The sequence below is a fragment of the Centruroides sculpturatus genome, unplaced genomic scaffold, assembly GCF_000671375.1.
Source record: "Centruroides sculpturatus isolate CEXI.00-Female unplaced genomic scaffold, Cexi_2.0 scaffold279, whole genome shotgun sequence".
In the NCBI taxonomy this organism is placed as follows: Eukaryota; Metazoa; Arthropoda; class Arachnida; order Scorpiones; family Buthidae; genus Centruroides; species Centruroides sculpturatus.
In genome coordinates, this window is record NW_019384541.1 from 265,563 (window position 1) to 279,723 (window position 14,161).

The following is a 14,161-nucleotide window of genomic DNA, read 5'->3' on the forward strand; positions in this document are numbered from 1 at the left end:
TTTGCAGCTGTTTTAACCATTTATCAGAAGAAAATCTTGGAATTTTCTTCTAATAAAAAAACTATTTGAAGAATATCTTAAAAATTTCTTAATCTATTTTATGATATAAAAGTTTAGTGTATATTAAAATTTTAAATTTTATCTAATAAAAATTTATTTATTTTTAAACAAAGAGAAATTTTATTTAATTAAAAGACTATATATTAAGCTTAAATGTTGTTTCCACAAGTTACACAAATAAATTAACTGTGATATATTTAATAAAATAATATTTTACAATTCAATTTATTTATTTTTAATTATGCTAATCGAAATTTAATATTCACAATAGTAACTATATATAAAAATTATATTTTAAGTAACACACGAAATTATAAATAATAATAATNCTTGCCTCTAGACCCGTACTGGTCATGAAATGACAAAGCTCTGTGTTAACAAAAAGGTTATTCAAAGAATTAATAAAAAAAAGTTAATCCAAACCAAAAATTAAAGTAAAAATCAAAAAGAAAGTGAAAAAATGTAGATAGAATTTTCTGGTTCTCACATACAATATACAGTCTATATCTGATATTTTAGATCTGCCTATTACAACTACAATACGTAATCAGGGAGGAGAATACATTTTCATCTGCATAGAAAATGCCTTAATTGGTAATTATCGAGCATATGTATATATTTAACGTATTTATTTAAAGATTAATTTTGTTATTTTGAATCCGCAATTGTAAGAAATAAAAATTCTGACGATGATCAATGAAGTAGACCGAAAACATTTTAGGAAAAATTAACCCCGCTGTATATTGTGTGGTTATTTATTTGTTTTATGTTGCAGCTGTACGTATATTATTTCGTACAAAATTATCGTAAATATTTTATACAAATTACATTGTCATACAATAGGTCTATATATAATGCATTAATGATAATGTTTAAATTAAAGATAAAAGATATAAGAACGAAATGACGAAAAGCTTCTTTTGAGAGGAATTTAGAAGTTATTTTGTTCTTTTTATTTATTTTTTTAAGTTTCAGAATAAATAGCACTTATGATTATTTATGAGAAGAAAGAAACCGGTAGACTTCGTTTGTATCCTTTGAAAATTGAAAAATACGTGAGGTATTTTGGTATTTTTTAGAAAATAATCACGTTGAAATGTTCTAAACGTCAAAATAATTTCCATATATCTTCCGGACTTATTTATAGTTTTGGTATCGCGTCGTACGTCTCTTTCGTGTCAACAAGTTTTTTGAAGCTTGTAACTTTTATTTATATCTTATTATATTTATAAACATCGTAGATAACAGAAATGTTATTAAGTAAAGGCATGTTGAACTCTAGAATGTAACAATTTATCATTTCATTCCATTAAAGTGTAGTAGACTGATAGCTACCTTGTTTTGATTTTCGTTCATAGAGAATTGATAGAATAAACCAAAATATATACATATTCAAGTCTAAAGTTAACTTGTAATTATTTTCATAAAAAGTAAAACTTTTAAAATTTAGTTTATATGCACTATTTAACAAGTCACTTAAAAGTATGCATAAATGTAAAACTAATGAATAAAGAAAAGACATTCTTGAATCTATTCATTATCATTATCAATTTACAATTTTATTTATTCATTATTTTTTTCTAATTAAATATTATAAATTCTAAGTATAAACAATTTAAAGTTTTTGAATATATGATTTAACAACTCATTCACTTTAAACCTAAATTGAAATTATCAAATAATTTTGCAATTTTAAAAGTAGATATAAATTAATTTTTAATTCGTATGAACACAACCTATTTCTAAATATGAAATCTTTAATATGATCGAAATAATGAATTTTATTCTTCTAAATCCATATCTTAATAATGTTTATAGATTATTTTTACATACAAGGAAATTAAACTAATAAGGTTATACATTAAAATAAATATTAGTAAAGCAAATATTGAGAAACAACATTTTCTTATGTTATCTAAGTCAGGTAAAACAACAACGGAATGAAGTTTTAACAAATGCGAAATGTTTAATTGCAATTCGACGAAAACTTTTTTGCAGATCGAACATTTATTCATAGTAGTTGAAATGGGTTTTGTTTTTTTTTTATTTTAAAATTTCCATTCTGCTAACCATGTGCAATTTAATGTAAATTGATACTTAGAAACAACTCCGCCTGGCAATCATTCTGAGGGTGAATGTCACCACCTGAAAGTAACGATGATTTCTATCGATACTAAGATCTGAAGTAAAATCGATGGAGTGTCTTTATGGGTGATTAGTTACTAGCCTGCTGTTTGGCCAGCTTTTTCGATGACTCTTGAAACTTTACAGATATTTCGAGATACCCTTTTTACGAAAATGTCGAAACAAACAGTCCGACGAGAGAAAGTTTTATTGTTTAAACTTTTCGTGTCATTACGCAAAACTTTTTTTTTGAAAATTACTCAAAAATACAAATAAAATGCAAATAAAAAGCCAAAATAAAACAAAGCAATAAGCTCGTAATTGAAAATTGTTCAAGGTAATCCATTGACTATCTATTATTTGTACTAATTATTCTCGCAAAATTTGATATTATCATTAATTAAAACACTTTGATATTATAAACGCATGCAAATTCGACCATTTGCCTGACAAATGATTCAAGATATTATACAATGACTTAAGTTAAGTATATAATTATTCAATTGAGCAAACCAAAAATTATAGCAATGAAGTGAAAGAGTTTAAAGAGAGTCTTTACTCGTACGATGACGTTTTTAGGTAAATGAATCCCGTTTCAACTGTTTACAGTTGTCTGCCGTTCAGTTTTGGTTTGTAGTTGTTGGCGCCATCTGACAAACTTATGATTTATGAAGGCTCATAAAGCTGTTCAGTTGGTGTTGTATTCTCCGCTCTAATCACGGAAAATCAGAGGAGAACAAGAGATTGTTTATCACTTCACATCCTTCTCTTATGGATTATAATTGGCCTTTCTTTATTATTTATATGTCTTTTTGGAAAAAAAGAAATATTAGTAAGACAAAGTTTAAATAAATCAATAATATTGATTTATTAAAAGTTTAAATATACCAAATTTATATTTAAAATTGTTTAAACTATTTACATTTGTGTAATTTTTTGAAAATTATGTATTAAAACAATAAATAGAATTAGAATTGGTACAATTCGCTTCTAAACATAAAATAAGAAAGATAAATGTAATTTAAATTTAATTTTATACAAGACAATTTAATTTAAACCCGCTGTTTATATCATACAATAGTAATAAATAAATCATAAGTTAAAAGTTTCAAACGAATTAATCAGAACAACTTTAGTCAAAGATATCAATTAGCAGAGAGGCTAAGAGTATAAGAGATATTGATAACAATGTTTAGACATTAATTCGTAGCATAAATTATAATTTAAATTCTTCTCTTTTGTAGTTTTGGACTGATAAAGTCAATAAAGATCTCTCATTTGGGAATCGGATGAACACAATATTGATCTCATGAAATATGATAAGAATGATGAATTTTTCCCATAAATAGATAGATACAGCGTTTGGAAAGCAATCAAATCTTTTAATAAAATAAAAGAAAAATCTATTTTAGATAAAATTCATTAATGTTATTCGTTTAAATAAATTAGGAATTCGCTTTTATTATTATAGAAAAATGGTTACGGAAATTATACTTTAGTTCATTTTAATCTTACGCTTGAAACTGATATTCTATAGTTAAGTGTAAACTCAGCCTTAATGATTAAAAGAAAAAATATTTTAGAATAAGTAAATATTTTCACAAATCATTTAACGTCTATGCCTTAATAGCATATAATTAAAATATTATAAAATTAATAGAAACTCATAATAAATTTTAAATATTATAATAAATGTCTTATACTTGCTATATAACTTTTATAAGGAATAAAATTTTTTATTTAACATCTTAGAATGGATCTAAGAAATTAATTTAAAAGTGCAATTAACTGTAGTAGAAAAAGACAGTAATGTTTCCAGTATATCTTTATTATAGGCTATAATATTTATATGTTATATTTATATAATATTTATAAAATGTAATTAAAAATATTTTTAATATAAAATAATACAATTTATAAGAATTTACACGTTATTTTACGTTAATTTTATATTTCCATGCATAGTCTAATTTATATTTTTCCAAGATAAAATCTCCATTTTATCAAACATTTACATTTTAAATAACTGGAATTATTAAAAATATTTAAAAATCAGTTGCTTTTCTGATATTTATCGAAGAAATATCAAATTCATTGATATGAATAATTGCATAAGACGTTTTAACCTAGAAAGTTTGAATCAGGTCAAAGATATCGAAAAGAAGAAAGAGAAATGAATGACATTATCAAAACTCTAAATGATACTAATATGAAATCGACACTATCTTTGTGGCTAAAATTGATAACGGTTAGAGACTCGATTGAGTTCTGGTTTTATATTCAGGTCGGATATGAGTCCAATGAACTTTTAAACAGAAAGAGTAGCGATCTCGACTTGAGAAGATTCGATTGAACTTGAATTATGGATTTATGTTCAAGAGTGGTCATTGAGGTACGTCTATTCAAAACGCTTGGTTGAAATGTAAAGGTAATCGGTTTTAATGCATCATTTTTCATATATTTTATATATTTTAGCTATCGCACATGATATTTGCTTAAACTTTATAATTAAATAGTCTAATCTCTAAAACAATGAAAAATTAAGTCTAATTTTAAATACAGTATTTCTGATATAAGTCTAAATATTTTACTACATTACTTTAAATAAATTAAAATCATATAAATTTTTAAATACATAAGAGAAATTAGGTATATAATTTATAAGGCAAAGTTTAAATCATTTTTATTTTTATGCACGTATTTATTGCTTATGTCTTCCTATTATTGATTTCTGTTGGCGCTTCCTTATTTTATATGTATTTCAAAGGAATTTGTAAACATGTTTTATGTTTTCAAATTCGCTGGTAAGCGGATTGTCTGCGGAAATCATTCATGCAGAGAAGTAAACAAATAAGATCTTTCAAGGAATCTGCAAATTTTATGATATTTTGAGAGTCTGGAGTGGATTACGTTTTGAGTATCAGATGTATTTTACTTTTCCTTGCACAAAAGATCCAATTTTATTAAATTACAAACAATAAAACATTACCAACACTCAATCAACTTATACAAATTATTTCTTCAAAACTGAACGTATCTAAAGTGAAATTTTGGCATCAATTCATTAGTTCAATCAATATTTCGTTATGGATTTCCATATTAGTTCTTAAATATTAAATGAATAACCGAAAGAAAATATAGAGCGATGACAATACAATATTTTAAGTGATTGATGAGATATTGATCGTTTCCCTCCTTTATCGATCTTCTTTTATCAGAGTGTTGAAGATTATTAATCACAGTTTTTGATCGACCTACGATATACAGTATCCATTAAGACGAATATAATATTTAAAGATAAGAAAAAATGATTAATCTTTCATTTTATTTTTGGAAATCTATGACTTTATAATCTACTTTAGAAACTTTGAACATAACATTTATTTAAATACGTTTTTAAATTTCATTATAATTTTTAAGTAAATCGTCGGCTAATATAGCATAAAATTTCCCATTAATTAAAATTAATTACGTAGAATTACAATTTTAAAATTTAGAAATTCAATTAATAAATAAAAATTTTAAATAGTGTATTTATAGTTAAATGATACAGATTTTTAAAATCGAGCAATATTCTCCTTTAAAATTAATTACAATTAGAATAAACCAGAAAAAAAAATTAATTTAATCCCAAATGGTTAAATGGCAATTTTTCTTCATCTTTACTTGATCAGCTGTCTATTTATCTCTTACCAAACATACGTGGCTTAACCCAGCTCTAAAACTGAAATATCTCTCCGGAGAAAACAATAGAGAGATTACTGAAATTTTATTTTCGTATGAAGAATGAACGAAAGTACTTTTTTCTTTTTTTGTTTACTATTTTATAATATGTTAATATTCAATTGAACCAACTATATAATTATTTATGTTTTAATAAATACATGTAAATAGATAAAGATTATTTTAAAATGTAATTTTTGAAAGAATTTCAAAGTATTTGATAATGTAATTTAATATACAATTGTTTGTGTTCCAAAATAAATATTATTTTAAATTTATAAATATATAAATTTATATATTTCTCTACTTTAAATGTTTTTACTGTATTTTCATTAAGTTTTGATTAATCCTTATGATTTCATGCAGATAACTAAGGGCTGTAATTATTAATTCGCATGCACAGAATATTTGATGGGTCCTCATTTGTCTCCATTTTAAAATAATGAATGACATCTTTGCGTTTATTCAATGAAAGAAACGAATTAACAACAATCCATAATTCTTTACCTAATTATCCGATCAAAATACTCGTATATTGGGCCTATTATCTAAATTTGGTTCTATTTTAATTCTTAACCTATCATTATTTTATAATTTATTCTACAATAACATTTAAAATATTTTTATTAACTATAGTTTCTTTGCTGTTTAATTGAAAACGTTTTTTATGGAGGGTTCTTAAATTTTTATGTATTTAAAATTTATTTTGAAATTCTTCGTCAAATTTAAGCTTAAATAGTAGGTTTATAATGTAAATGTAAAAATAAACTTGAAATAAATAAATCTATAATATTTTATGGAAAGTAATGATATTGATAGTTATGTTAACATTTTCTGAAGCTTAGGCTGTATGCTATTGTTTTAGCAATATAAATAATTAATTTAAATGTGTATAATCGTACAAATTCATTAACGATTCATTGAAGGATAATGTTGCTATCGAAAACCTAAAGTCAGACACGATTATAAATTATTCAATATGTAGTATTTTATTACCTATAAGGAGATTGACAGGTAATGTAGCTAGTTAGGATACCTGTTGATTTTTGACATTTTGATAGTTAGAACTTAAATATGGAAAATAATCATATCAGATGATATATCTATTTTTTAAAGAATAAAAAGAAGAGGAGATCAAAGTATTGTTATAAAGCAAGGATAGTGAACCTATGACTAAGCTTGTCCCGATACCACAAAAGTATCGATACCGGTACCGGTATCGGGTATCGAAACTGGAAATCTTGTCGGCTGTTGCTGTTCAGTCTGTCGCGTCGCCTTCCAGTTGTTTTTACAGCCGAAAAGATACACCTATCCTTCTTTTTGCCAGGCAGATACGCTTCAAAGAACGCCGTGTAAAAAAGTACAGTACTGTACATGCTCGATATAGAAAAATGTTCGATAGGATCAACTTTAATGGAACGAAAAAATAGGCAATTTACAAAAGAAAAACGAGCTTTTTTAGAATAAAAAAATTCTAACATCATTTATCATTATCATTATTTGTACGTAAATATAGTAAACACAAGGTAGCATAGAAAACATAAAATCGACACACAGCATTCTCTGATGTACTGTACTGTGCTTAAAAAAGATAAATTAACTATTGATTTCGACAATTTTAACGAAAAGTTAAATTTAAAAGTTTTCAAATAAACTTTTTCCCGTGTTAAAGAATCAATCGCGTAAAAAGAGGATTAATTTTCTTTCGTCGACCGCGTTATTTCAAAATCGCGTAAAATGGACCGCGTAAAAAAAGGGATAAGTGTACTGTACTCGTTATAATGAAGGCCGAATGGGCCCCAGAGCAGCAATTAATATTTTGTCGCTTACTCCAGGGAATTGAATCCCAGCTATCTGGTTCAGAAGTCAGTGTGCCAGTCAGTACTTCAGTTTACACTTGTTTGATGTCTTATTTACACAAAAGAAGCCTCACATCTACAGTCATGTTAACGAACTCTTTGGGTACTACTATACATGGGATAGGGGTGTATAAGAAATTGTTGGAAACGAGGTAAACTGTCTTTTTATTGAAAATTCTTTCTTGTGTTCAAATTTTACAAATGTCAGTCAAACAAGTATATACAAATTATAGCTCATTTTAAACATTACTGATGGTCCAAGTTGATTAACAAAGATACTGCATAATGTTTAACTAAATATTTACAGTAGAGCATCGATTATCCGACTCAATTGGGGACTGGGGTTGGTCGGATAACTGAAAAAACGGATAACCGAAAAATATAAAAAAATACATTATTAATATAGTATATTAGTGTATCTCATGTAATTAGTACATTAGTATATCGCTATTAACCTACTTCGCGTTGAATTTTCCTCCATGTTAAGCCTAACAAAAATGTTTTTAAAATAATAATCGTCGGTATTGTATCGTTAAAAATTATTTTTAAATTATTTTATTGCTCACAAAACAAACAACCACTCATAATTACAAAATTAAGCCTCGTTTAAATACTTACCTCCCTTTCATGGTCGAGCCAGTGTAGCCAGCTAAAACACGTAAAAGTACTATTAAACTAGCCAAGACATAGCCATATCACTAGCGAACATTTGAATTTGCCGATTAGAACGGTCGGTTAACCGATGTAACGGTTAATCGGGGTCGGATAATCGATGCTCTACTGTATTTATAAATAGTAATCAGAATTCTAAGTATATATAAATTCTAAAAATGAAATTTGACGTAATACATTTATTGATTTTTAGTCATTAATATATTTTTCTAATATAAGTTTAACTTATCCGAAAATAGTGTAAAATTCCATTTTGGTTTCTAATTCGGCTGCAAAATCCAGTTTCGGACAGACCTTACCTGTCTGAAAAATAAAACGATACCAGATTCCGGGGAAAGTATCGAGTACAGAAATGTTCGGTATCGAAAAAAGGTATCGGTATCGGTAATATCGGGACGTCCCTACCTATGATATACGTGTCCAAAATGGCACATCGAAAAAATTATCTAACACTTAATTAACGTATCATAAGATTTTGGTATCACCTGTTTTTTTTCAATCAGCTTTTTTACATTTGTTCTAATTAAAGCATATTCATTTCATTTCTTTGAATATCGTTATTCGAAGTCTAAAACTTTGGCATTCATGAACATTTTTAAAGATAAGTATGCTTACTAAATGGCACGCGGACTCAAAAAGGTTCGCCATCCCTGTTATTGAGTGAACCAGACAAATTGTGACATTCATACGTTTTCTTTAATCTTGTTACATTTGTTACGATATCTTTCTGCGGAATCTTTGATATAATATTTTCTAGCTCGAAAATATTATATCAAATTAGGAAATAGCGTGACTTCAATGTTGTTTATAGAAATGGAGTTTGGCTACGATATCGTTTTGGTGAAGAGCGACAAGGATATTTTTGCCGCGTGCAAAAGTATTTTGATAATTTTTTTCAGTAGAATATATTCACGTGATTGAAAGTTCTTTGCATCGTGTTACACTAGAGTGCAATTCTTTACAATAATTTATTGTCGGCGATTCATTACTAAAAATGCTTTTCTATTGCTAATATAAATCTTTTTTACTATTTCCGACTGAAATTGTTTTGAAATTCTGATTTAGTATGCAAGAATGAATGCACATAAATAATAAGTGACTGCATAATGACATAAAAAATGGATTAAAGACTGGATTAAATATATCAATCTAAAATAATAGCAATTCTTATTGTAGACATGAATAGAGAAATGAATGTCAAAAATAAATAAATTTGTTAATTACAAAAATTTATAATGAAATGTTTAATATATTTACATTAAAATAGGATAAGACTTTTCTCGAAGGTAATTAAATTTATACTGTAAAAAAGATGAATTTATTGTCTCTGGAAAAAAATGTAAAGTAGGATGAATAATTTTAAAACCAGAGTGAAATAATCCATAAATTGTGTACGTAGTAGAAACAATTTTAAACAGGCCTACTTTTATAATTTATTTACTACTAATTATCCAAACAAATGTACTGTACTATATCTATTTATTTTACAACAACAAAAATTCACTATAATTATAGGCCTATACATATCGTGAGATATGTACCAGAGGGTTTTATCTTGTTTAGAGACAATTTTACAGCAGAAGAACTTAAAGTTTCAAGTTTTTCATTGTTTTTCAGCTAGACTCAAAGTTTCCTGCCAAAACTTGCCTCTAGACCCGTACTGGTCATGAAATGACAAAGCTCTGTGTTAACAAAAAGGTTATTCAAAGAATTAATAAAAAAAAGTTAATCCAAACCAAAAATTAAAGTAAAAATCAAAAAGAAAGTGAAAAAATGTAGATAGAATTTTCTGGTTCTCACATACAATATACAGTCTATATCTGATATTTTAGATCTGCCTATTACAACTACAATACGTATAAACAATAGAATATAATTTAAAGAAAAAGTTTCCTCAATTTAATTAATTAATGTTATTTAGATTAAAATAAAGGGTTAAATATAAATTTAGTGTGTTTATATTCATAATACTACTTTTATTTAGTAATGTAAAAAATATTATTATATAGATTTTCACGTTTTGACTTTTAGTTTATTATTAATAATAATAATAAAACACTATTTAAACAAATTTAAAATGAAAGTTCGAAAAATATTAAAGTTAAATTAAGTTAAACAGAAAAAATGTGATCTCGATGAATAAAATGGAAGTAAAATTACTTTTCCCATTATAAAACGTTGATGGATTTAAAATCCTTATTACGAAGTTGGAAAGAAACGATAATTTTTTGTTATAAAACAGAAATAAAAATAATAGAAATAAAAAAAGGAGTGTAATATTTGATAAGATAGAGAAAGTAGAAATGAAAGATTTTCTTTTACAGATAACACAACTAGTACAATAATGTTAGAAAATGCTGTAATCAATACGAAAAAATATAAAAAAAAAAACTGTAAAAGTCGTTATGGTTGACAGATTTGCAATTTGTCAGACAGATCTGACAAAGATTCTAATCAGCGACAATATATCTGCGAGTTGTACACTTAATCTTACAACAAGCAGGAAAAAGTTACATCGAATGAATTTTACGGAACCGAATAAATTTCAAATAGAAATTGACAAACGAGAATGTGTACGTAAGTCGGAAAAACATTATTTTCTCCTATTTCAGAATCTTACATTCATTTTAAATTGTAATTTTTACAACTTTTACAAATCATTATCTTTATCGCAGATATTATTAAATATTTAAATATTGTGAAAATAAATTTCATCAAACATCTATTAAGAAATTAAGCTGCTGCATCAAATGCTGAAAATAAAATAATCTGCATTATTTACTGTATATTATAATCGAGAGAACAGTCGTGTCATTTTCGACTTCCTATGAATACTATTTTAATTATTAATAAATAAATGCTAGAATTGATTTTAAATTTAAGAACTGCTTTATGAGGAAGTATTTTAAAAAGAATGATATTTTCGGAAACTGAATATCGGCAATAAATGTGGATGATGTTCGGACATTGTGAATTGTGTGTGATGGTTGACATTCTACAATAGTTCATTGGTTAGAAATATGTGAAGTGATAGTTTTATGACGTTTTTACTACTTCAGAAGAATCTCTTATGACACTCAGGCACGTGAAATACCTACATTCTCGTTTTTCTGTCGAGCATGAGCCGAGATCGTTGAATATAAGCTTGTAGATGTTGAAGAATACAGATAAAAAAAATCTTATTTTTAACATTAAATAATAATTTCGAGAGTATTGAGTCACGACTGTTAATACATAATTTTTAGATTACCGTATTTATATAAAACTTTTTAATTCTTTTAAACTCAGATAAATGGAAACTTTATAAATATTTCCAAAAAGTATTTTCCATTTTTCTAATCTTGCAATGAAATGATCACGTATATTTAACAGTATTTAAAGAAGTTGCACTTTGATTTCAAAACTATTCCTATCAAATTGGATCTTTTTCACTTTTAAGAAGCGATTAAATTATAATGAAAATATCCTCGAAGCTAGAAAAATTTATAACCGTTTAAAAATTTTTCTAGCTTCGAGAATATTTTCATTTTATTTTAATCTGATTTTATTCTATAATAAAGTTTCGCTGTAGGTTGCCTGTCGGCAATTTCTATTTACATCTCTCAATATATTCACTGGTATTTTTATTCAAAACGTTTTATTCAATGTGATAGGTATTGTAAATAAAATATAATTTTTTATTGTTTATACAGTATCATCTCTTTTGATTTAATCATTTCCGATACTTTGATCAAAGCCTTTCAATCTATAAATTTTATTTCTGCTCGATAATAAAAGTAAAATTGTAAAAATTTGGTATTAATAATACAGAGATTCATTGCCTTTGGCTGAAATCTGACAATGTATTGTATACAAATAGTTTATCTATTTAACACAGAAAATGAATCTAAATGCAACGATTCGAAAATAACGAATAGAGTTATAAGGATGAAAGTAAGCTTAAAAATAAATCAGAAATAATTTTTATTGAAACAAGACACCATTTTTCCAAACTGGATAAAGTTTTATAATAAAGAAGATTAACTTATTTCCTGTATTTTCAATATTTAAAGTTACACTTAACATGATTTTAAAATTGTAATGAAGCTATTGGGAAAACAATACATTTATACATGTATCATATTAGATAAAGCAAGATGTTTAAAATTTTATAAATATTTTATTTATGTATTCAACTTATACATATGAAATTTTAAAAGATGAATTCAATTATAAATAATTCTCTTTAATATTTGTAAGGTATATAGGGTGATAAGGTGAAAAAAGTTTTGAAAGCTGTGATTGTAAAAATAAATTTTATTTAAGAAAACTGACTGAACTGGTGTTTTCTTATAATATCACATATATAATTACGCGTAAATAATTGAGTTTTCCGAAAAATAGATTTGAAAAACAAAATATAATTTTCGGCTAATTTACCATCTCACCGTTAGAGGTATAGGTTAGTTGGTGAATGGTATGTTGATAAGTCATCGATCAGAGTTTACTCTATTACTTTTCACCGATTACAAGTTAGATTCATTATTCAAACTTATAAAGTATTTTATACAAGAAACAAAAGTCGTCCTCTAATGTTAAGATTTTCGAGGCTACAGTATAAATAAGCATGGGTAAAACATTCTGAAAGTCAGAAACAGAAACATTTACGTGTTTACCATCTAACCCGGTTTACCATCTCACTCTCAATATCAATATCAGGACAAATGAAATCAGGGTAAACATATATGTTATATTTTCCCTGTTTTCATTATAATTTTACTTTGCTGACAATATCAATAATCTACGTTTATCCCTTTCATACCATTATTTTCATGTAGTCACATTTATCCAACTTTTATAGCAAAAAAAAAGTAGTTCATTTACATACAAGACACGATTCGAATTCAATGATTGAATGTTAAATGTTTTTACGTTCTAGATTTAATTAGTTATTCGTTTAAGCTTATCTGTAATCATTTCTTAATTACTTTAATTTCCGATTATAACATCTAATAAAAATGAATTCAATATTTATTGAATTTATTTTTATTAGATGGTGTTATATAACACAATACATTAATTTGAATTTTTTGAGTTTTTATTCTGTTATAACAATTTATACCTGTATAATTGCATCATGTAATAGAAATATGCAGTTTATAATAGATAAATTTGTTTTGACAATATTTCGATATTTTACAGTATAAATTATTACACATTATCCAATTAACTTAATTTAGATTAATAAATTTTAACAGAATGGAAAAGAAGATAAAGCTTTAAACTTAATAATTCATTTATTTGGGTTATGTTTATGTTATAATACGGTTAACGACAGTATAAACCACCAAATCAATTGAAAAAAAGTTAAGTTTTCTTTAAACATATAAATTTTTTAAGCTGTAAAATTTTGCGATTTATATGAAAGAAGTAAACATATTTCAAGTTCATAAAAATAAATATTAAATATAAACAGATCGCGAATATTATATTTAAGAAATCTTGAAAAAATACGTATTTTTATTGATAAATAAATATATATTTTAATATTATATTTAGGGGAGATCGGGGCAACTTCGGCATGCGGGGCAAGTTTGTCAAGCGCTTTTTTTAAAAAACAAATTAAAAGGAGACTTTGGTTATAGGTTAGGCAGTTGAGTTTTATTGGTGGCTTGTTGAGTGTAGTGTTTTTATTGTTCTCCAACAAGCGTAGTTGAATTATCAAGCAAATTTTCATTTTCGTT

General features: G+C 25.7%; 1 protein-coding gene across 1 annotated transcript in view; it reads right to left on the reverse strand.

The window, feature by feature from the left end:
- LOC111623382 (leucine-rich repeat-containing G-protein coupled receptor 6-like) overlaps nt 1–14,161 on the reverse strand; it is a 121,869-nt gene that overhangs the window by 46,951 nt on the left and 60,757 nt on the right. The window lies entirely within an intron of this gene.